This window comes from Loxodonta africana, unplaced genomic scaffold, assembly GCF_030014295.1.
Source record: "Loxodonta africana isolate mLoxAfr1 unplaced genomic scaffold, mLoxAfr1.hap2 scaffold_92, whole genome shotgun sequence".
NCBI lineage: Eukaryota > Metazoa > Chordata > Mammalia > Proboscidea > Elephantidae > Loxodonta > Loxodonta africana.
In genome coordinates, this window is record NW_026975666.1 from 162,765 (window position 1) to 184,878 (window position 22,114).

The following is a 22,114-nucleotide window of genomic DNA, read 5'->3' on the forward strand; positions in this document are numbered from 1 at the left end:
GAATAGAGAGTTAATTTACTTGAGCTTTCAGGGTCCTTATTCTCACCTGTGAGCCCAAAGCTTTGGTCATAGGGACCCCTGGAGGCCTCTCCATCACCACATCCTCCACCTCTGCAGACCCCATGCTTTCTTTCTTCTTCCCCAGAGACCCACCACCCTTTGGGGGCACTGCTGTGGAAGACAAAGTCTGCATTGTAAAGTGGCACTGTTTATGGTAGTTCATTTTTTAAGAAGTTATTTTTCTTTAATTCCACATTTATTGAATTCCAATGAATTTGTTCCTTTGGAACTTAGAAATGACCTCATTCCCATGAAACTTCATAATAAATGTGTGACTTGATGTTTTGTATGCGGGTGATATTCTTAGTAAATTTGGAGAGTAAACACTCCAGAGCAATGGTCACCTCTTTTCATCCTCTTTTTACTGAAAGGCTTTTTATAGAGGAGTTATACGTAAAGAGAAGAATGTGTATATTTAGTTATGATTCTTACATGTATACCTCTTCCTTGCACCCTTCTTAACCCAGCCACAGTAGAAGATGAAAATTGTTTTTCTTGGAATAGAAGCCCAGTCCTTAGTAGATGAAGTGAGGCAGAAAGAGATGGCCGTATCTGAGAACCTTGATGCGAGAACTTCAGATGGAGAACACACAGCCTCCTCTCCTGTGTATGTCGCAGTGGGTTGTCTGTGTCAACCTAAAGGTCTGTGTATGTTTCTGAATCTGTGGGAATGACTGCAGAGTTCAGGATGCAGAAAGAGATGGAGCTCGGTCGGGTGTGTTGGATGGAGAGAAAACTTGAGAGAGAGACAAGATTCAGAGATGGAACATGCCAGCAGTTGGTTAGAAGGATACAGAGATCAAGGAGGGAGCAGAAAGCAGGGCTCAGCCGCTGAAGGGCAGAATGGGGCAGCAACAAAGAAGACAAAGGGGGGGCAGACTAGTCAGAGAAAGAATGGATAACTAAGAATGATAGCAGAAACTGAGGTTAGCTATAGTTGGAATTTTAAAATTCTTTCCTGCTAGACTTGGAAAACATCATGCTAAATGGAATAAGTTAGTATTTGCCCTAAGTATAGGGCAAATACTGTACGATCTGACTTATATGAAATAAGCAAATATATAGAAAGCAAGGATTATTGGTGGTTGGCAGTTGTGGGCAGGGGGAAGGGGAAGTTTTTCCACTGGGGCATTGAGGTTATGTTAATGGTTGTAGAAAAGTTTGGAGAAGGATATTGAGAATGGTTATATGACTTGAAGAATGTAATGAGTATCACTGACTCATACATTAGCAATTATTCAGTTATATTTTATGTATATTTTCAACACAATTTAAAAAAATAAAACTTTGCAATTACAAGAGAAAAAAAAACGATCTATACTATAGCTGTCTTTACCTAGAAGAAATGTTAAACCCTTAGGTAAAGATGGTCAGGAGACCTTGGAGGAGAAGGGAAATCCCTAGAGCTAGAGGGGCAGGGCCTTCCTGGACCTTCTTCTGCCTGAGTCCAGGCTGAGGACTGTGGCAGCTTACATTGACTGGAAACTCTGAATGAATGTGTCGTACTGTGCTCCATCACACCACCCACTCCCAAAACCTCCTGATAAATTTGATATTTTTTTTAATTCGCATGATATATTAATTCATTCTCATGAAAAAATTATTTACAAGTCTCTGTAACCACCCTTCTCCCTGGTTCTATACCCACTGCCCCAGTTGCCCACCTGCGTTCTTTCCACTAACAAAGCACGAGAGTTCACAAATCTGACTTGTCTGCTACTGTTATGGAAAGCCCCTCAGATGACAGTAGAGTTCTATACTTTACTCACATATTTATTCCTTCATTTATTTATTCACACTATAATTTCTTACTGTTTACTAATTGACAGGAAGTTTTTTCAGGTGAAAGCCTCGGTGATCCCTTGTGGTCCTTGTTTCCGGGGTGAATCAAACCCCTTGCTGCCCAGCACCCATCGCACAGACTGAATTTTCCTCCCACCCTTGCCTCGGGCCTTAGAGAAAGGCCTCTTCCTCATGTATTGCCGCTCCATTCTGGCTGGGTGAAGATGAACCACAAAGGATGGTCACCAGCAAGATGTTTCTCCTCCTCCCACGTAGAGATGATGTCCCAAACTCTCACAAGTTGGGGACCTTGATTTAGGGAGAACCGTTTGTAATTTGGTATCCAAAGTCGCTCTCCCACAGGAGACCTCAGACCCACAACCTCTCCAAAGAGCAGTTGGGATCTGAGTGAGCACCAAGGTTTCCAGTAACTCTTGTGTGACATCATCGCTGACATCGCTCAGTTCCAAGGTCCCAGTTTGAATCTAAACACCGCACTAGGAAAAAATATGGCAACTGTTGTGGGAGAGGCTAGGAGGCTGGGAGGAGGGAAATTATATCTTAAAAATGAATTGAAATGTTCACTTAAAGAAGTCAACATCTAAGAGGAAGGAAACTGTGAGTTGAGGAAATAGAAGAGTATAATGAGTCGCTATTTCTCCCAAACCTCTTCTCTGGCCCTGAATCAAATCTCTCCATCTCTAGAAACACAATGTCCACTCTGAACACCTCTCAGGCCTCCTTTGCCACTTAGGCTTCACACAGGCTGTTCCCTCTGACTAGTAGACGTTCTCTCCCTTCCTGTTGACTGGTTCCTCCTCCAAGGTACCCAGTCTGTGCTCCTGCCTTATGTATTCAGAGGACCTAGTAATCTTTTAGTAATCCTCCATCATAGCACTGAGTCATAGGAGATGCTCAATTTCCAATTTGTGTCTTCCAAATGTGTTGTAAATAACTTGGGGACAAAGACAAGGTCTGCCTCATATTTGGCAGTCCCAGAAAGTGAGACAGAACCCCACCCATAGGAGATACCCAATATATATCTATTGATTAAATAAAAGAAAACTCTTCCAAAAGACTCACCCTTCGTAGCCATCCGTGCACAATGGAGTTTTTGGTCTGTTGCCTGGAGGTACCATCACTCGGTGGTGTCTAGGCCACTCTCTCTTGACCTCCTGACTCTCAACCCTGTGAAGCCTCTTGGCCTGTCCACATGCTTCTCCCTTGGAGCCACTAAAAAGGGTAGGATTACATCATCACAGAAAAGCACTGAGACTCCAGACGTCTGTGGTCAACCTGCCTGGGAGGCTTAGGAGAGCCCTCAGGGAAAGGTCCACTGTCCTCTGCTTGATCTCCTTTTTTGTCCAGGGGGCGATTAGAAAAGGAACAAGCAAATTGTTGAAACATTTTAAGGCAGGGTTTGGGAAGTTGTGCTTGGTAGGTAGAGGAGAGCCTGAGGATTTGAAGGAAAAATAAAGATGTCAACATGGGAGCAGAGGGCTCGCTTTGTGTGACGACAGATGGTAGAATGTGGGCAAGTGGTTGGAAATATATAAAAAAAAGAAAATCTCCTAACCATCCACTCGTATTTCAAAATTTAGGTCAAACATCACTTCCTGGTGGAAGCCTTTCCGACCCCACACCTGGTAGAATTTCCCACCCTGCTCCACACTGTATTGTATTTAAGAAACGCTTCTGCCACAACTAGGGACAAACTTGGTTGCATTTACATGTTGTGATGGATAGCAAAAATGGCCACATGTTCTAATATGTATGTATCCATACATATTATATGACCTACAGCTCCCTTTCTCAAGAGCAAGATTCTTCCTCCACTCCTTGAATTTGGACTGATCTATGATTGCTTTGGCCTTTGGGACAGTACAAAGACCAATAGAAGCAGAGACCGAATATAATTAGACACATCGTGACTTGCTCTCTTACCAAAAACGAAACCCATCACTCTCAAGAATATTCTAACTCATAGTGACCCTGAAGGACAGAGTAGAACTGCCCCATAGGGTTTCCAAGGCTGTAATCTTTACAGACGGAAAGTGCCATGTCTTTCTTCCGCAAAGCAGCTGGTGGGTACAAACTGATTACCTTTCCTTTAGCAACTGAGCCCTTAACCACTGCACCACCAGGGCTGCTCCTTGACTTCTTGCTGCTCTTCAAACACTGAGAACCCATGGGAACAGCCCAGGCCACCCTAATAAATGACAAGAGACCATTAGAGAGAGAATCCCGCTGAGAAGATTTCAGGCCCTCTGCCCGCCAGCTGACATGGTGGCTGATTCCAGATACATGAGGGAGCCCAGCTGAGAGCAGCTGAGTCTGCCCCAGACCAGAAGAACCCCAAACTGCCAACCCGCAAAACTGTGAGCGAAGTAACTGCTTGTTCTTTTAAGGCGCTTCATTTTTGGGTCATTTGTTATACAGCAATTGATAACTGATTTGTTAACTGGGCTGTTTCTCTCACCAGACTGCAAGGAATCTTTTCTTAATCATTTCTGTATCAACAGTATCTGGCAGAGGGTTGTTCATGTAGTCATTAACAGTAGAAATTTCTTCATTTACATAATTTAAAAGTTTCTAACATTATGTTTTAACTTTCTTTTATAAATAAGATATGGGTGGATTTGCAAGTCTAAGCTGAGTGTACATGTTTTTTCCTTAGGTATTAATCCCTTTTTCTTGCTATTACTCATACATTTAGACATAATTCCCATATTATACTTCATATTCACTGTTCTTTTTTTTTATTATTATTCTGCTTTTCCTGTTTCTTTTTTTATTGGAATGATGAAATTTCTCTTACTTTTTTTTTCCTTCTAGCGATTTGAAAGTTGTATTTTCAATTCCTATTCTTTTATAGTAAACATGAGATCTTTGAACATTTTAATATTTGGTATATTGTATCAAGTTCATATCTCAGTTCTCCTCTCAAACAGTAATGTTTTGCTAGCTGCCATTGAGGTGACTCCGACTAATGGTGAACTTAGGTACCACAGAACTAAAGGTTGCCAGGTCCTGTGTCATCCTCACAAGTGCCAGCAATTTAGATTCCATCATTATGGCTAATGTGCCAGTCCATCTCACCAAGGGTCTCCTACAGCCTTGTTGGCCTTCTTCTTCATCAACCATGATATTCTCCTCTAGGACTGATTAATCTCTCCTGATGACATGTCCAAAGCAAGTGAATTGGACAGTATTCTCTTGTGATCTGTAAGGGTTTAATTGTCTAATTTTCAGAAGTAAATCTCCAGGTCTTTCTTCCTAGTGTGTGTTAGTCTTGAAGCTCCACTGAAACCTGTCCACCATGGATAACCCTGTTGGTATTTAAAATACTGGTGGCCTAGCTTCCAGCATCATAGCAACATCCAAACCACCACAGTACAGCAAACTAAGAGACAGGCAGTGAGCCGAACAGGGTATTGTTGTTAGGTGTCATCAGGTCAGTTCTAATTTATCGTGACCCTATATACAGCAGAACAGAACACTGGCCAGTCTTGTGCCATTCTCACACTTGTTATTATGCTGGAGCCCATTGTTGCAGCCACTGTGTCAATCCATCTCACTGAGGGTCTTCCTCTTTTTCACTGTCTACTTTACCAAGCATAATGTCCTTCTCCAGGGCCTGGTCTCCCCTGATAACATGTCCAAAGTATGTGAGACAAACACTCACCATCTGTGCTTGTAAGGAATATTCTGGCTGTACTTCTTCCAAGACAGATTTGTTTGTTCTTCTGGCAGTCTATGGTATATTCAATATTGTTCACCAACACCATAATTCAAAGGCAGCACTTCTTCGGTTTCCCTTATTCATTGTCCAGCTTTCACATGCGTATGAGGCGTTTGAAAATGTCATGGCTTGTGTCAGGCACACCTTAGCCTTCAGAGTGACATCTGTGCTTGTCACCAGCTTAAAGAGTTCTTTGCAGCAGATTTGAAATACATCATTTGATTCCTTGATTGCTGCTTCCATGAGCGTGGACTGGGGAACTGAATAAAATGAGATCCTTGATAACTTCAATCTTTTCTCTGTTTATCATGATGTTGCTTATTGGTCCAGTTGTGAAGATTTTTGTTTTCTTTATGTTGAGGTGCAACCCATACTGAAGGTTGTAGTCTTTGATATTCACCACTAAGTGCTTCAGGTCCTCTTCACTTTCACCAAGTTTGTGTTATCTGCATATCGTAGGTTGTTAATGAATCTTCCTCTAAACCTAATGCCACGTTCTTTTTCATAGAGTGCAGCTTTTTGGATTATTTGCTCAGCATACAGATTGAATAAATGTGATGAAAGGATAGAACCGTGACACAAACTATTCCTGATTTTAAACCACATAGTACCCCTTGTTCTCTCTGAAGAACTGCCTCGTGGTCTATGTACAGGTTTCAAATGAGCAAACTTAAGTGTTCTGGAATTTCCGTTCTTTGAAGTGTTACCCATAATTTGTTATGATTCACACAGTTTAATGCCATTTCATAGTCAATAAAACGCATGGAAACATCTTTCTGGTATTCTGGTATTCTCTGCTTTCAGCCCAGATCCATCAGACATCAGTAATGATATTCCTCATTCCATATCCTCTTCTGAATCTGACTTGAATTCCTGTTGCAACTTCTTTTTAATGATCTTCAGCAAAATTTTACTGGGTTTTGATATTAATGATATTGTTTGATAGTTTCTGAATTTTGTTGAATCACTTTCTTTGGAATGTGCCCAAACATGGATCTCTTCCAATCGGATGGCTAAATTATTCGGCATAGACGATTGAGCACCTCCAGTGCTGCATCTGTTTGTTGCAACATCTCAATTGGTACCTGTCAGTTCTTGGAGTCTTGTTTTTTGCCAATGCCTTCAGTGAAGCTTGGACTTCTTCCTTCAATACCATCAGTTCTTGATGACATGCTACCTCCTGAAATGGTTGAACATCGACCCATGCTTTTGTGTGTGTGTGTGTCTGTGCAGTGACCCTGTGTATTCTTTCCATCTTATTTTGATGCTTCCTGTGTTGTTCAATATTTTGCCCGTACAATCCTTCACTATTGCATGTAGAGGCTTGGATTTTTTCTTCAGTTCCTTTAGCTTGAGAGATGCCAAGCATGTTCTTCCCTTTTGTTTTTCTAACGCCAAGTCTTTGCACATGTCATTATCATACTTTGTCTTCTCGAGCCGCCCTTTGAAATCTTCTCTTCAGCTCTTCTACTTCATCTTTTCTTTCATTTCCTTTAGCTACTTTACGTTCAAGAGCAAGTTTCAGAGTATCTCTGACACTCATATTGGTCTTTTCTTTCAGTATAAGGGCTGTATTTGAGGGTACCATCATTTTTATAACTTGCAAGTATCCTCTGTCAGGGCAGTTATTGACTGTAGCTGCACACCACCTAGTTCTTCTGGTTTCAGGCTGATGGAGTCCCTGGTTTATGTGGCCATTAAAGGAAGACCTGTTATTCAAAAAATTATACTTAGAGCAAAATTTGTATATGTATAATTTAAAGCTTCTCCTTTAAAATTGCCTTTCCCTGAACAGAAAGCTCTCACCATGTCATTATGAGAAATACTCTTTCAGTGTGAGGCCGAAAGAGATGTCCATATTTGAGAGTCCGATGGTACAAATCTCAGTAGCCAAGACACAACCACATCAACTGTGTGTGTGGGTGGGTTGTATATGTCAACATAAGGGTCTGTATTTTTCTGAGTATGAAGGTAGGATTGGCGAGTTAAGGAAGAAAGAGATGGAAGCAGCTTGGGAGTGGAGTGCAAACTCCGTGACAGAAGTTGTAGCAGAGGATCTCTCAAGAGGGTTTTAGAGGCCAGTTAGAAACCTAGGAAGCAAAAGGAAATAGGGCCAGTGGAGGGCAGCACTGGAGTAGTGGTGGGGGGCAGCAAAAATAATGGTAGTGGAGAGGGCAACAAAACTGCCCTGAAAGGAGTGGCAAATTAAAGATCCTAGACAAAATTCAGGTTAAGAAAAGTAGGAATGTAAAAAAATTCTATCCTACAGCTCTCTTTGCTGTAAGGGTTTCTTAGGCCCTTCGGGAGATGTGGGGAGAAGACATAGGAGGAGAAGGGGAGTTGCTGGATCTAGGGGAGGAGTCTGCAAGCCATCTTCTGCCCTCAATGATGTGGGCTCTGGGCTCCTTCAACTTCTCACTGCCAGAACCTCCTGAGATATTTTCTTAATTCTTCACATAGTACATTAATATCATGTCATTAGAAAATATAATAAGTACGCTTCTCTCTAACCACCCTTTGCCCCATCCTCTACTCTCTGCCCTAGTTGTCCACTGGCTTCCTTCCTTTCCACCAGGTACAGATCTTAAACAGCAGAGTGCCTCGTCTGAATCTGTTCTGGAAAGCTCTCAAACTCCCAATGAATTCTGTAGCTTGATCCCTCACTTTTTCCTACATTTCTTGTTGATATAAGAATTTGGTTAATTGTCCACCAAATGACAGGAAATGCTTTCTCAGGACGCTCCTCCTTATGACCTTATCCATTCCCAATTCCTTCATCTTGTCCTATCATGGCTGTCTTTTCTGGTGGAAACCAGACCCTTTGTTCCGTAACACACATCAATCTGGGACAATTTTTCCTCTCACCCTTATCTAGAGTCTTAGAGAAAGGCCTCTTCCTTCTGTATCAGTGTTTCATCCTCTCTGGGTGAAGATGTCCAATCATAATGATGTTCTGAAGGATCTTTATCCCTTTTCCCAGTTCTTCATGATGCATGACCGTTTGGTGACTTGGGGACCCCGGTTTAGTCCAGAATTTCTGTGATAGAGTAGTTCCAGGTGCTCTCCCACAGGATCTCAGATCGACACCCTCTCCAAAAGAGTAGGTGAGATCAGCATGAACGGCATGGCTTCCATAACCCTGTGTGACATCATTCCTGACATTGCTCAGTTCCATGGTCCCACTTTGAATAGAAACACAGGAAAAAGAAAAATATGAAACAGTTCAAGTAGGAGCCTGAATACTGCCAGTCCCAGACTGGGAAAAGGGGGCTTGGATATAAAAAAGGAATTGCAACTTTTCTCTGCACTCCATGTCGTTACTATCCCTTGGTGGGGAGAGAGAGAGTACATGGAATCGTTACAGTGTGACCAGGAGTTGATTTCTCCAAAACTTCTCATTTGACTCTCTTGGAATCGTGTCTCTCCAGCCCTGGTCATACAACGTCCACTCTGAACACCTCTCAGGTCTCCTTAGCCTCTGAGGCTTCACACAGGCTCTTCCCCGTGACTAGATTTTCTCTCCCATCCCATCTGATGGCCTACTCTCTGGTGAAGCATGGTGGTTAAGAGAACTGACCCCACTGGAACAGATTGGGCTTATGAGCTCACCATAAAATGCTAAGACTCAGGAATTTGTGGTCAGCCAGAATGGGAGGTTTAGGAGTTGACTTGGGGAAAGTCCATGACCTCTGCATCTTCCAGGCTCTGCTTTCACTCTGGAGCCCATTTAGAAAAGGAGCTGGTAAATGGAGACAGCATTTGAGGAAGCAATTAAGAACATTGGGGTGGTGATGACTTCTCAGAGGAAAATAAATTTTCAACAGGGAAATGCTAGGGTCTACTCTTGTATGACTCCAAACTATAAATAGGGATGAGTGGTTGGAAAACAGTAGAACAAAAGATGATCTGCATCTGGTCACAAATGTACCAAATGCCTCAGTGGCTTCAGCCTGTCTCCTCAGACTTCTCTCTGGAGAAGACATGGGGCTTCCTGGACCCGGGCCTTTTGTCACCCCTTAACTATCCAATCATATTCTCAACTTGGTTCAGACATCACGTCCCTAAATATCCTCCTGGTAGATTTGTTCACTTCTTGCTCCCTACTCCATTGTACCTGCAAAACCCTTTACCACAGCATAAAACACAATTGCATTTACTTTTTGTGGTTGATGTAAGAAATGTCTACACATTTATCTGCTGTCTGTGCCCATGCCTTCTATGAGACTCTGGAGAGCCTTTCATTAGCAGTAGGAGTCTTTCTCCATCCCTTAGTTGGGGCTGACATTATTGTTTTGGACATTGGGATGGTAGAAAACCTGATAAAATGAGAGAGTTGAAAGACTTTACATTGAGACTTCCCTTTTGTTGCTCTTAAACCCTGAGAACTCATGGGAACATCCTCAGGCCAGCCTGCTAGATGATGGAAGACCAATGGAGGGAGGATCCAGCGGTTTCACTGACTTGATGTTATGAACTGGCTCCCAGCTACCTGGAAGCAAATTGTAGACACATGAGGAAGCCGTGTTGTGAGCCACTGAGGCTGGCCCAGATCAGAAGAGCTCCAAACTGACAACTTGAAAAATTGTGAGCTGGTAAATTGTTGCTCTTTTAAGACACGACAATTTGGGGTCATTTGTTACAGAGCAATACATGACTGATACAACTGTTAACTTGGCTGTTTCTCTCACCAGGCATTGAGGGAAATTCTCTGAGTCATTTCATCATCAAGAGCAACTGCCTTAGGGTCTCACATGTAGCTGTTATAGTGTAAATGTTTGCTGACTTCGTGGATGAATGAATAATACGAATTGTAAGTGAATCAGCACAAATTCATGTGTACAAGAAAACTTGATATTTCTTTAAATAAACTGAATTCCAACTCAGAGCTCTCGGCTTACAAAATTGGGGTAAAATTTTAACCTTACTTCTTTGCAGGGGTATATTTGGTGTTGGTTTATTTTCTAGGTACCCCGGGGTCTAAAGAAAGACCAAGGTTTGAAGATCTTTAACACACCCATCGCCTCAGCCTATGTGGGTGATCTCTCTAGAAGCATTGTCTCTGCTGCTTCCATTCTCAGATGGAGCATGAGAACCTTGGCAGGGCTGGGAACACCATAACGTGGTTTGTCTACTTGTGTGCCTGCATTACCCTTTGAGGTGCTGCCACCTAGCCCAGGGCATTATCAAGAAGCAGGCCTCACCCCTTCCCAATGTGTAGGTCTCTGCTGTCTGACTCCCACTCTTCCCTTGGTTTCCAGTTCACTCGGTGTGATTACTGCAATGAGCTGAGACTCTTCCAACAGACTCTTCAGAGTCTCGAAGTTTCAGGGCTTTAACTCTGTGAGTCCAGTTACCTCTTGAAATGAGGTAGGGAAGGTTGAAAAACATAGGAAGATTTTATTTTGAATTTAATGTTTCAATAAAATTTCTTGCCATGCATTTTCAAATGGTTCTGCCTAACAATTCCCTCTGTTCTCTTACAAGATGCAGGACGATGAGGAGGGAATGTTTGTTGTGTCATAATCTCCAGAAGGATGCAAAGTGCCATGGGGTCCATTCCCCCCGATTCTCACACTTGAGCACCACACCCACATGGAATCTCTGCAAGTGTTACTGAGTCCCTCACACATCCACAGTGAACAACTTTCAGATTCTCATAAGCAGGAATTATTTGTGCGCTAAGACGAGGAACTCCTTGGAGACCCTACTGTGTCCTACAGGGTCGCTGTGAGTCAGAATCGACTGCATGGCATCGGGTTTTGTTTTTGTTTTTTGGGGGGTTGGTTGATGTCAGCTGCAGGATAGTGTTTAAAAAAATGTCGACAGCGTAGCAGGTAAAACCAACAAAATGAAACTGAAATGAAATGTCTTTTTTCACACTTACTGACCTCACAGTTCCTTCAAAGTGTTTACTTTCCACTGGGTTCAGAGGCAAGAGGGAACTCTTCATGAGAGAGACACAGCTTGGGACACCTCCAAAATTATACGTCTCCCTCCTGATGTTAGGTAACATTACATACTGTTTGGCTGGTTTATCATCTGAGTGCTCCACAAAAATAGAAGGCCCATGCAGGCAGGACCTTGTCTGCTGTGTTGGTCAGAGTATCCTAGTTCCTGGCACCTAAGAAGCTTCCAAATATGATATGTCTGATTGAATGAGTGGGTGGGTTTTTATAAAAGCCATGGAAGTGCTCTGTTTATGTAGTTACAATAGTGAAAACAGGCATAAGGAAATGGAGACTGGTTATGTATAATTAGAAATGGAGACTAGTTATGTATAATGAGAACAGAACTTGTTCATGAAGAGATAAAAAAATAAGATGTATTAATAGAATGTACCCCCTTCACTTTGGCTGGAGAGAGATATGGTAAAATGGGTTGTTTTCGCCTACTGATTTATGGATTGTATATATTTCATTGAAATGTTAGTCTTTCGGGAATCACAAATATTTCTATTGAGATATAATTCACCGGCCATAACATTGCCTTTTATAATGTGCACAATTGTGTGGTTGCTAGTATATGGACAGAGTTGTGCAACAATCACCACTGTCTAGCTTCAGGATATTTTCAGTACCCTGTAAATAAACGCCCTACATATTAGTAGTCATCTCATTACTCCTTTCCTCCAAGACATAGCAACTGCTAATCTACTTTCTGTCTGTGTTGGTTTGTCTGTTCTGGGTATTTCATGTAAATGGAATCATGCACCATGCGGTCATTTCTGTTTGGCTTCTTTCACTTAGCATAACGTTCTCAAGGTTTGTCCATATAGTGCCATGTATTAGTACCTGATGCCTTTTAATGGCTGAGTAATATTCCATTTTACGAGTATATCACAGTTTATCAATTCATGACTTTTGGATTCTCTCCACATTTTGGCTATTTATAAATAATTCTGCTATGAAAATTCTTTTGTAAGTTATAATGTGAACGTGCTTCAGTTGTCCTGGATGCATACCTAGGAGTGGAATGCTATGTTTCATGCTAACTCTATGTTTAACTTTCTGAGCAAGCACCTAACTGTTTTCCAAAACGATTGGATCATGTTACATGTCCACCAGCAATGTATGAGGGTTCCAGTTTCTCCACATCCTCACCACTTGTGTTGTCCATCCTGTTGATTTGAGCCATCTCAGTGGTTTTGAAATAATAGTGCGTTTTGGTTTTGATTCGCATTTCCCTAATGACTAATGAGGTTGAGCTTCTTATCATGTGATTATTGACCATTTCTATATCTTCTTTGGAGAAATGTCTATTCAAATCCTTAGCCTACGAATTTTTCTTCAGATTTTTGCCTGTATTTTTGCTTTCTTCATATAGTTTTTCATATGCCAAACATCTATATCTGTATCTTACCAGTTTTAGCCTTCACAGCTTTGGGATTTTTAGATAATCTTTGTTTTTTACCAACAAAAAGCAAAACAAAATCTCTCATAGTTTCTTCTGAAATTTGTATGGTGACGTATTTTACTTTTAAATATGCGATCCTTTTGGAATTTCATTTCCTGTAAGCTATGAGAAAAAGGATGAAAATATTTTTACAGGTGATCTAAATGATTACCAAATTGCTGCAAGCACTCCTTTTTGCCTTTTTGCATAAGCCATATCTTAACTGCATTTTCCCATATTCCATGTAGAAAAGCATTTTTACAGGAGGCCCGCCATTCCCAGCCATTTCATATTAAGGTTTTGCTTTGCTGCAATAGAAATCCCTTCTATACCTCCTCTACACACCTGTTCTCATAGCCAATAAAAATTTTGTGTGAGTAGGACTCCTGTGAATTTATAAGATGAGGTTGAATTTTATAACTGGTTCCATGTGGTGCAGCCCAGCAGAAGGACAGACAGAAGCAGTAGCTCCAGAGGGAGCAGAAGCTATAAGAACATGAGCCTCCAGAGATTTGCTGCTGCATTTCACAGAAAGCTCTAGACTTTTCTTTATAAGTTTATCATTATATATGGCCATCACCTTAGAACAGACGAGAATAGTGCTTTTTAAGTGAGACATTCAGGACAGGACTGGAGAAAAATATAGAAGAAAATCCTAATTAAAAAAAAAAAAAAAACCCAGAATTCTAGGTTGACAGAGACTGGAGAAACCCTGAGAATATGACCCCCAGACATCCTTTTAGCTCAATAAAGAAGTCACTCCTGAGGTTCACCCTTAACCAAAGAGTAGACAGGCCCATAAAACAAAATGAGACTCCAGGGGCATACCAGCCCAGGAACAAGGACTAGAAGGCAGGAGAGGACAGGAAAGCTGGTAATAGGGGACCCAAGGTCAAGAAGAGAGAGTGTTGACATGTCTTAGAGTTGGTAACCAATGTCATAAAACAATATATGTCCTAACTGTTTAAGGAGAAGCTACTTTGCTCTGTAAACCTTCATCTAAAGAACAATTAAAAACAAAAGTTAGGCATTCAGAAGGAGGGTGTTCATTCCTTAGCAGATGGTTAGACTTATGTGTTCTGGTGAACATATGTACCCATTTCTATTGGGTATGTATCTAGAAGTAGAATTGCTGGGTCATAGAATATATGGATGTTCACAGCTGTAGTAGATATGGCCAAAGCATTTTTAAAGTGGTTGTACCAAATTGCACTTTCACTAGCAGTAGATTAGAATTCCAGTTGCTCCGTGTTCTACCAAATAGTTGGTATTTCCATTTTTTTTTTTTTATTTTAGCCATTCTGGTGTGCAGGGTTAGGATCACATTGTGAGCTTTTATTAGAATTCCTCTGATAACTGATGTAGTCCCTTTCCATATGTATGTTGGCCATACAGAAATCTTTTAGAGAGCACTCAAGTATTTACTTGTCTATTGAATTGTTTTTTTTCTTTATGAATCATCCTTTGCATATTTTAGAACCAAGTTTGTAGTAGGATGTATGTATTGCAAATAACTTCTGCTTCCACATGATTTCTCCCTTGTAGCTTGTCATGAACTTTCAAATTAAAAAGCATGCCTTTTACAAAAACAGGCAAATGTATAGAGACGAAAGTTTATAGGGGTTCCCAGGGACAGGAGGGAGGGAATAAAGGGGTGTTATTGCATATTTTTTTTTATTGCATATGGAAACTGAGTTTCTGTTTACAATTATGGAAAAATCACACTGATTAAGGGTAGGGTTGCACAGCCTATTAATGTAATTCCTGTCAATAGTGTGTACACCTTTATAACTCGTTCACTTGGCAAAGGTTGTGTGTTATATTTACATCAACAACAAAAATGTGTAGCTGCTGAGGCAAAATGATAGTACTGAATTGATGAGATGTTTTCTTTTTTTATTCTTTTATTATACTCTTTTCTATTTTCTCATTTGTTTTTGTAAGAAGTTACTGTTAAAATCAAAGATAATAAAACGTTTGCATGATGAAAGTGGATAGCAATGTCTATTCCACCCATTGTGTCCCTCTGAAGTTTAAGTGAGGAACTACATGCCACTAGCAGTCGCCCAGCCTTACTTAGCACTCAGGAAATATTCATTTCTCCCACTCCTCTGGCTCACGGTCTTCTCCCCGTCTTTATTTCCTCTTTTCCGTTTCCAACTGGTTGCATGTGACCACCAGGCTTCCTGACTCCATCATTCTGCTTTCCATACCAATGTTATTGTAACCTTGGGATCTTGGGCAGTGGTGAAAGTTACACACTGTCCCTGCCATTAGGAAGGGGACAAGCCAGTGCAGGTGGGAGAGGCAGTGGGAAATTCGGCCTAGAGAAAGGACAGACCACCTTCCAGGAACCACACTGACCTTCAGAGAGCTTTATTGGCTGTGGTTCACCTGGCCAGCTTGTAGGCGTCAGGGTGCCCTAGCGCTCGGTGTTTAGTCCTCTCTCTGTGTTGACACCCTCTCTCTGAGATGCCTCAGTGAGTCCACAGCCATCGGTCTGTAGCTGAGGATGTGAGATTCACACCTCCAGCCATTTCAACTCCTCTTGGGTCCAGACTTATACTCAAATATCAGCTTAAATCTCTGTATCGGCCTCTTCATGTATAAAATGTGCATTATAATGGTACATTCCTCACAGGGCTATCAAGCAGAACAAATATCTTAGGAAAGGAGAAGCCCTTACAAGAATCCTGGCACCAGTGCATGTACTCAGTAAGTGTTAGCTGTTAGTATTATTACCTGACATCTCCATGTGGGTATCTAACAGCTATGCCATGTTATCAAGGCCACGAAACAATTCTGGTCCCAACTCCATTCCCCACACTTATCAATGGATTTCCCAAGGCTTCAGTGATGGGAGTCTGTGTGTTTTTCCACACAATGGACATGGGTACAAAAGGTTGGTCAGGGTCTTCATAATAAGTTGCTCCAAAGTTCATATGAGTGACCATTGAGACAAGTTACAAACAACTAATGCAGAAAAAAAAATAGAACCATTCTCAACTGCTCATGCTAGTATTCTCAGTCCAGAGTATCTGGTGAGGGCACTATTATGGACTGAATTGTGTAACCCCAAAAGGTATGTTGAAATCCTAACCACTGTACCAGTAAATGTGACCTGATTTGGATATAAGGGATTTTAAAATTATATTGACGAGGCCATACCAGTGTAGGTTGGGTCCTAAACCTAGTCCCTTCTGAGTTATACAAAGAGCAGAATAGACACAGACACACTCAGTGGCAGAGGAAGACAGACAACGGAGCAGATGCATCTACAAGACCAGGAACACAAAGGGTGGCTGGAAGCTTTTAGAAGCTGAAGTAGACGTGAGCCGTGCCCTGAATTCAGGCAGGTAGCCTCCTGAACTGTGAGAAAATGAATTTCTGTTCTTTAAAGCCACCCAACTGTCATTTTTTTTTTTCTTACAGCAGCACTAGGTAACTAACACACATACCTGTGCTTATAAATCCAGCCCAGTGTAAAATAGTGCTCTCCCCTCCGTGGTCTAGCCCACCTGAATCCTGCTGTTTCCCTGTCAGTGTCCTCTGCTTTCACTGAGAGCTATGACAGAGTTGCCTTGATGCTGCTGCATAGACATTCACTTTATTTTTTACTTTGTATTTATAAAAAAAAAAAAATTTATGATTAACTAATATTAATTCTAATATTTTCTATGGTTCTTAAATTTTTCTGTGGAGACATTCCTGTAATCTATGAATAATAAGAGTTATATGTTTTTCTTTTTGTACTCCCGTGTTAAATATTTAATAGAAATAATGAGAGAAAACATCTTTATTTTATTTCTAATTAATTTTAAAGAGAATGTCCCACATTTCACCAGGAATTATCATGCGAGTTGTAGTTTTCCATATTCGGGAACTCCTTTTCTGTTCCATGTTTGCTCAGAGTTCTTATGTCTCAGTGTGGTTGGATTTTATCACTGCCTTTTCACCGTCTCTTGAGGTGAACCTATGTCTTTTCTTCCTTAACCTACACATGTGGTGAATTAAATTATTAAATCTTTAACGTTCACTCAAGCTTGTATGCTGACAATAACCCCCCTTGATGCTCGCATATTACGTGCTTTATACTTTGCTGGATTTCTTTGCCAGCATTTTATGTAGGTTTTTGCATCTCAGTTGCTTAGTGTGCTTGTCCTGTAACTCTTCTTATACCTTCCTTTTCTAATTTGGTATCAATATTAAAGTAGCCTTAGGGAACAAGTTGGGGAGCATCTCATAGCTTTCTCTTCTTTATTGACTGTGTACAAGGTTGAAATGATCTGTTTTTTGCATGTTTGCTGGAACCTGCCTAAAAGTGATCTACCAAACCCAAAACCAGTTGGCCATCGAGTTGATTCCATCTTTGTAGGGAGATCTCGAACTACTGACCCATTTTGTGTAGTGATTAAAGGCCTCTTCTGATGCTACTTTACTTAGACAAATTTCCACTGCATGTTTTAGGCTGTTAGGATTTCATCTTTAAATATTATGTGGTTATCACTGTTTTCCACCTCATCCAGGTCAATTAATCCCAGATTTTCCATTTTCCTGAAGTGAGAGTGTGTATCTACTCCTGGTACCAATTCCCTTATCTAAGACTTATTTGCAAAGAAAGATACAACCCAGCCTCCTTGAGTCCATAATGTGAGGTTACAGTCTCATATTATGTGATTTTTTTGTAGTTGTTTTTTTGTTTTGTTATTTTTTTCTTTTATATATTCTGTAATTGTTCTTTTTCTTAAATTTTTTTTATTTTCCTTTTTTTTTCTTTTTTCATTTCACACCTATCTAGCAGTTTTAAGAAACCTGGTGGAGTAGTGGTTAAAAGCTACAGCTGCTAACTAAAAGGTTGGCAGTTCAAGTCCACCGGGCGCTCCTTGGAAACCCTACAGGGCAGTTCTACTCTGCCCTTTATGGTCCCTATGAGTTGGAATGGATTAGATGACAACAAGTTATTGGTTCTAGTGGTTTTAAGGTTGTGCATTTCAGGTTCAGGTCTATAATCTAGCTGAGAACCGACTTCGGGTTCAGTGTGGTGAGGTGCCCAGTTGCACCTGTGCATCAAGAGAAGGCGCCTCAAGAGCTAGGGGAGGGGGCAGCAGGGATGCTCAGAGAGGGGCACCCGGGGGAGGCGCGAGGTCCCGGGCAGCCCTACCACAAGCTGGCGGGGAGCAGGAAAGAGCTGGCTTCAGGAGCCTTTTGTGACAGTCCCAGCCCACCCAGCCCCACCTGGACCTCAGACTCAGCAGGCTGGCAGGTCCCAATAGAATTAGGGGAAGCCTAAGGCCATAGAGGGCGAGATCCAGGGTATATACCTAAGCCTTATCATAGTGCTTATGATGGGATAGGAGGGCAGAGGAGGCATATGGGGACTTGGGTCCAGACAGTGGACACAGAAGGGTGGGAACTTCTGGTTAGCGTCAGGATCCGAATGTGGAGGCCTTCGAGATGCACTTCCCGGAGGAGAAGGTGAAGCCACAGAGGCCATACTGCCTGGCACCCACCTCTGTCCCCCTCCCAGGGCCCCAGACTGGACTCACCGCCTGTGCTGCCCTAGGAGAGCTCCCCAAGTGTGGTACTCTTATTTTGAGGAGCAAGAGAGCCAGCCCTGGTCTAGGCTAGGGAATTTATTTCCTCTGCTCTCATTATGGCTGTGAGCGGACTCTTGTCTGCACAGACTAAAGACGAATTATCAAAATGAGCTCAAGACTCCAGATTTGACTTAGATATCACAAATTAAAACAGAGAAATAGAACTTTAGCAATAAGTGCCTGCCTGGAGCCCAAGTTGCATTAAAAAAAAAAAACCTGAACAAGACCCCAGAGAGAGTGAGTGATAAGAGGCTCCTTCTTTTGCCACCCTGTGGTCCCAAGCTTTCTCTTTTCCCACCTCCCAAGACTGTATCAACTGCTCTGAGATTTTTGAATAAAGATCCCAGGAATATCACTGCTCCCACCCCATGAGGATTTCCCCAGTGCTGGGTTAGACTAAGACAGAATCCTCCTGAGGCTTCCGGGGCCTGTGTACTGGTTCAGAGCCAGTTCATTTTTCCTGCAATTGGGCATGACCCCAGGACATGACCCTGAGAGTGCTGACACTTGCAGAAGCCAATGACCCTTTCACTGAGTTTCTCTCTGTCTTGGTGTCAGGATCAGTCAGGACAGCTTGTCACCTCAGGACTGTTTCTGTTGAAGGACACCTAAGCAGCACTATGGGTTTGTCCCTCACACCCTGCAAAGCTGCCTCCTCTGAGCGGGGCGAGGAGCTACTGAAACACTGAAATCATTGAAACTAGCAGAAGCCACAGCCCATGGTACTGGGAGAAAAATGGGAGGGAGAGAGAGGTGAAAAGGTATAAAGGCCCAGCTGTGAAGGTGACCAGCGGCCAGGATGTCCTGAAGCTGCAAAGCTGACCGAAGCTGAATGGCCTCAAATCTGCTGCTCCTGAGCCCATCTTTTATTTCAATGGAAAAAGTCTTTCGCTGCTCTTATGCGACTGGGCTGGAAGGGCCTTTGACTTATAACATGAAGCAGCCTCCAGAGCCTCTTGGGGCAAGTGATGGTCAAGGAGGCTCTGCCCAATCCCATCCTGCCCTTCCCACTTGTCAGAGGACCAGGAATTTCAGTCTTCCAGCTCCTGGGCTGATCTAGTGACTTGTAACAGGATTTCACTGGACCTCGAAACTTTGAAAGATGGGAAATACTGCCTGGGTCCTCGTCTCATTACAGAACTTACATACAGGATAAGAAGAGGAGTTGGGAATTGACACCTGACATCTTAGCAAAGGTCTCTGTTTGTTTAGGAGGGAAGAGGTAAAAAAGAAGGCAGTGTCTACTACGTCCTTTGCCATGTGTGTCAGGAAATCCTCACAAAGAGCCTCTCAGGTAAGGAGTGATGGGAAATGCCTTGGTTTACTCTTAAACTTTGCCCTTGAGGCATTTTCTTTATGGGGGCATGTAAAATGTTGTCCATTCAAGGAAACACTGTAATTCTTATGTAGACTTTGTTTGTTGACAAGGATTTATTGCCATAGCAAGGGTTCTGGAAATGGGTTTAATATGCTGTGGGATTGCTTTTGGAAGTTTGGAAAAGGCAACGGCCCACATTCTATGAAATCGAAATACCAGACCTACTGTGTCAGGTGTTGGAAGAGGGAATAAAAGCCTCCAATATGTGGGCATGTCTGAGTTAGTCTTCTATAAGACCATTTCTTGGAGGTCCTGAAGGACACCCATTTCATTAAAAGAATAAGGAATGTAGAGCTGAGGGGAGCACCAGCAACATGGAGCTTACCAATATGTACCTTTGCAGGGGGTCCCTGGACGCCGCAAACAGTTAAGTGTTCTATACTAGCTGAAAGTTTGGTGGTTTGAACCTACTCAAAAGCACCTCAGAAGACAGTCCTGACGATCTGCTTTTAAAGGATCACAGCCTTGAAAACCCTATTGAACACTTCTACTATGCCCACATGGGGTGGTCATGAGTCAGAAATGACTTGATGACAGCTAACAAGAACAATTCTCTATAGGCTCAGGTTTTAGTGGAGGCTGGGCTGCCAAGTAGCAATGTAAATCATGGTATCCCAGCTGAACAGAGGCCAGGTGGAAGTACTTAACTGTCAGAAACAAGTTGTGTGTAGATTACCATAAAGGTCAGTAGCTCAGAGTATTAGTTATCTATTGGTGCATAACAAAATATCCCCAAACTTATCAGGTGTGAGATAAATGGAAAAATATTAAACCCATTCTGATAAATTTGGAACTAGACAAAAATTTTGGTATTACTCAACATAGTTTTTAGGTGAAGGAATGAACTAGAAAATTTAAATAACTAGTACAAGTATTAAAAGATATTTAAAATAATGATGATATAATTACATACCTGCATAAAAGACAAATGCATCAAAATCAATGGTTTCTCTCCAGTATAGAATAAGGGTCTAAAATTGGCAAGGGTGGGAAGGGCAGACCGTTCTCTTTCCCCTACTACTTGACTGTACCACACTGTGTCCAAAACTGTAAAATATTTAGCAAAACATTGTTTTAACCAGAGCAGCAAAGGACCTCTATGAGGGAAGACAATGTATTAAAGTACATAAAATGAAACCTGAATATATGCAAAAATATGCCATATTTTCAAATGGAACGTCTTGTCAATTAAATGAAGGTCCCTAAAACTAATATATAAGTGGAATGCATTTCTAGCCAGAATATTAAGATAGTTGTTTTGAACTGTATACAGTGATCATATTCTACAAATAGTACAGTAGATAACAAAGAATAGATAACAAGGAATATTCCTGTTGTTACGAGACTTGGAGGCGATTTTGGACTCAAAGCCATCCCATCTGACTGCCCCATAGGGTTTTCTAGGTCGTAATCATTATGGGAGCAGAACACCAGGTCTTTCTCCCTTGGAGCCACCTGGTGGGTCCGACCTGCCAAACTTTCTTTGGATTAGCAGTTGAGCACTTAATCGCTGCAAAACCAGGGCGGTTTTACCAAAGTAAAACATGAAAAAGCAGGATAGTAACAGGTGTCTATCTCTTCGGGTAACAGAACAAATTGATATTACATAGCATAGAAGGTGACAAGTAGACCAATGAAACAGAAAATCTGTTAAGAAGTCACAATAACTTACAAAGGTAGCATTTCAAGAAAATTATATTTATTTAATAAATGGTGCTGACTCAAGTGATTGTTCTGGGGGAAAAAGCTTGCAAAAATGTGATACACAAATGATAGATTTGGAAAATCATGTGAAATGGAGAGGACAAGGCTTAATAACAATTTCCATTTTACACAGAAGGATAAAAGTTAAGCACTTGAACAATGAGCAGTGAATTCAAACAGTTCATTCAGAGCAAATCCACATGCCCAGTAAACATAGTCCAAGTTAAGAAAATATCAAACTGCCAGTGAAACTGGCAGAATTGGAAAATCAGCGCAACCTACGGCTGGCTGGGCTGTGGAGAGAAGGATACCCTGAGACGTGGCTGGAAAGGTGCATTATGGCAGCCTCTAGGGGAAAGACATGGCCATGGCTGTGTACTTTTAACATTCTTTGAATTGGAAATCTCACTCTGTGGAGTCTATTCCACAGAAACAAATCCTATAGTATAGAAAGGATAG

The 22,114-nt window shown here is 41.7% G+C and overlaps 1 long non-coding RNA gene across 1 annotated transcript in view; it reads left to right on the top strand.

The window, feature by feature from the left end:
• The window catches only part of LOC135230265 (uncharacterized), a 69,908-nt gene extending 48,778 nt beyond the window's left edge, over positions 1-21,130 (top strand). Inside the window, exon 3 of the long non-coding RNA XR_010320898.1 lies at positions 19,786-21,130. This is a non-coding gene — a long non-coding RNA (uncharacterized LOC135230265). The remainder of the gene's footprint in view (positions 1-19,785) is intronic.
• Positions 21,131-22,114: the final 984 nt, after the last annotated feature.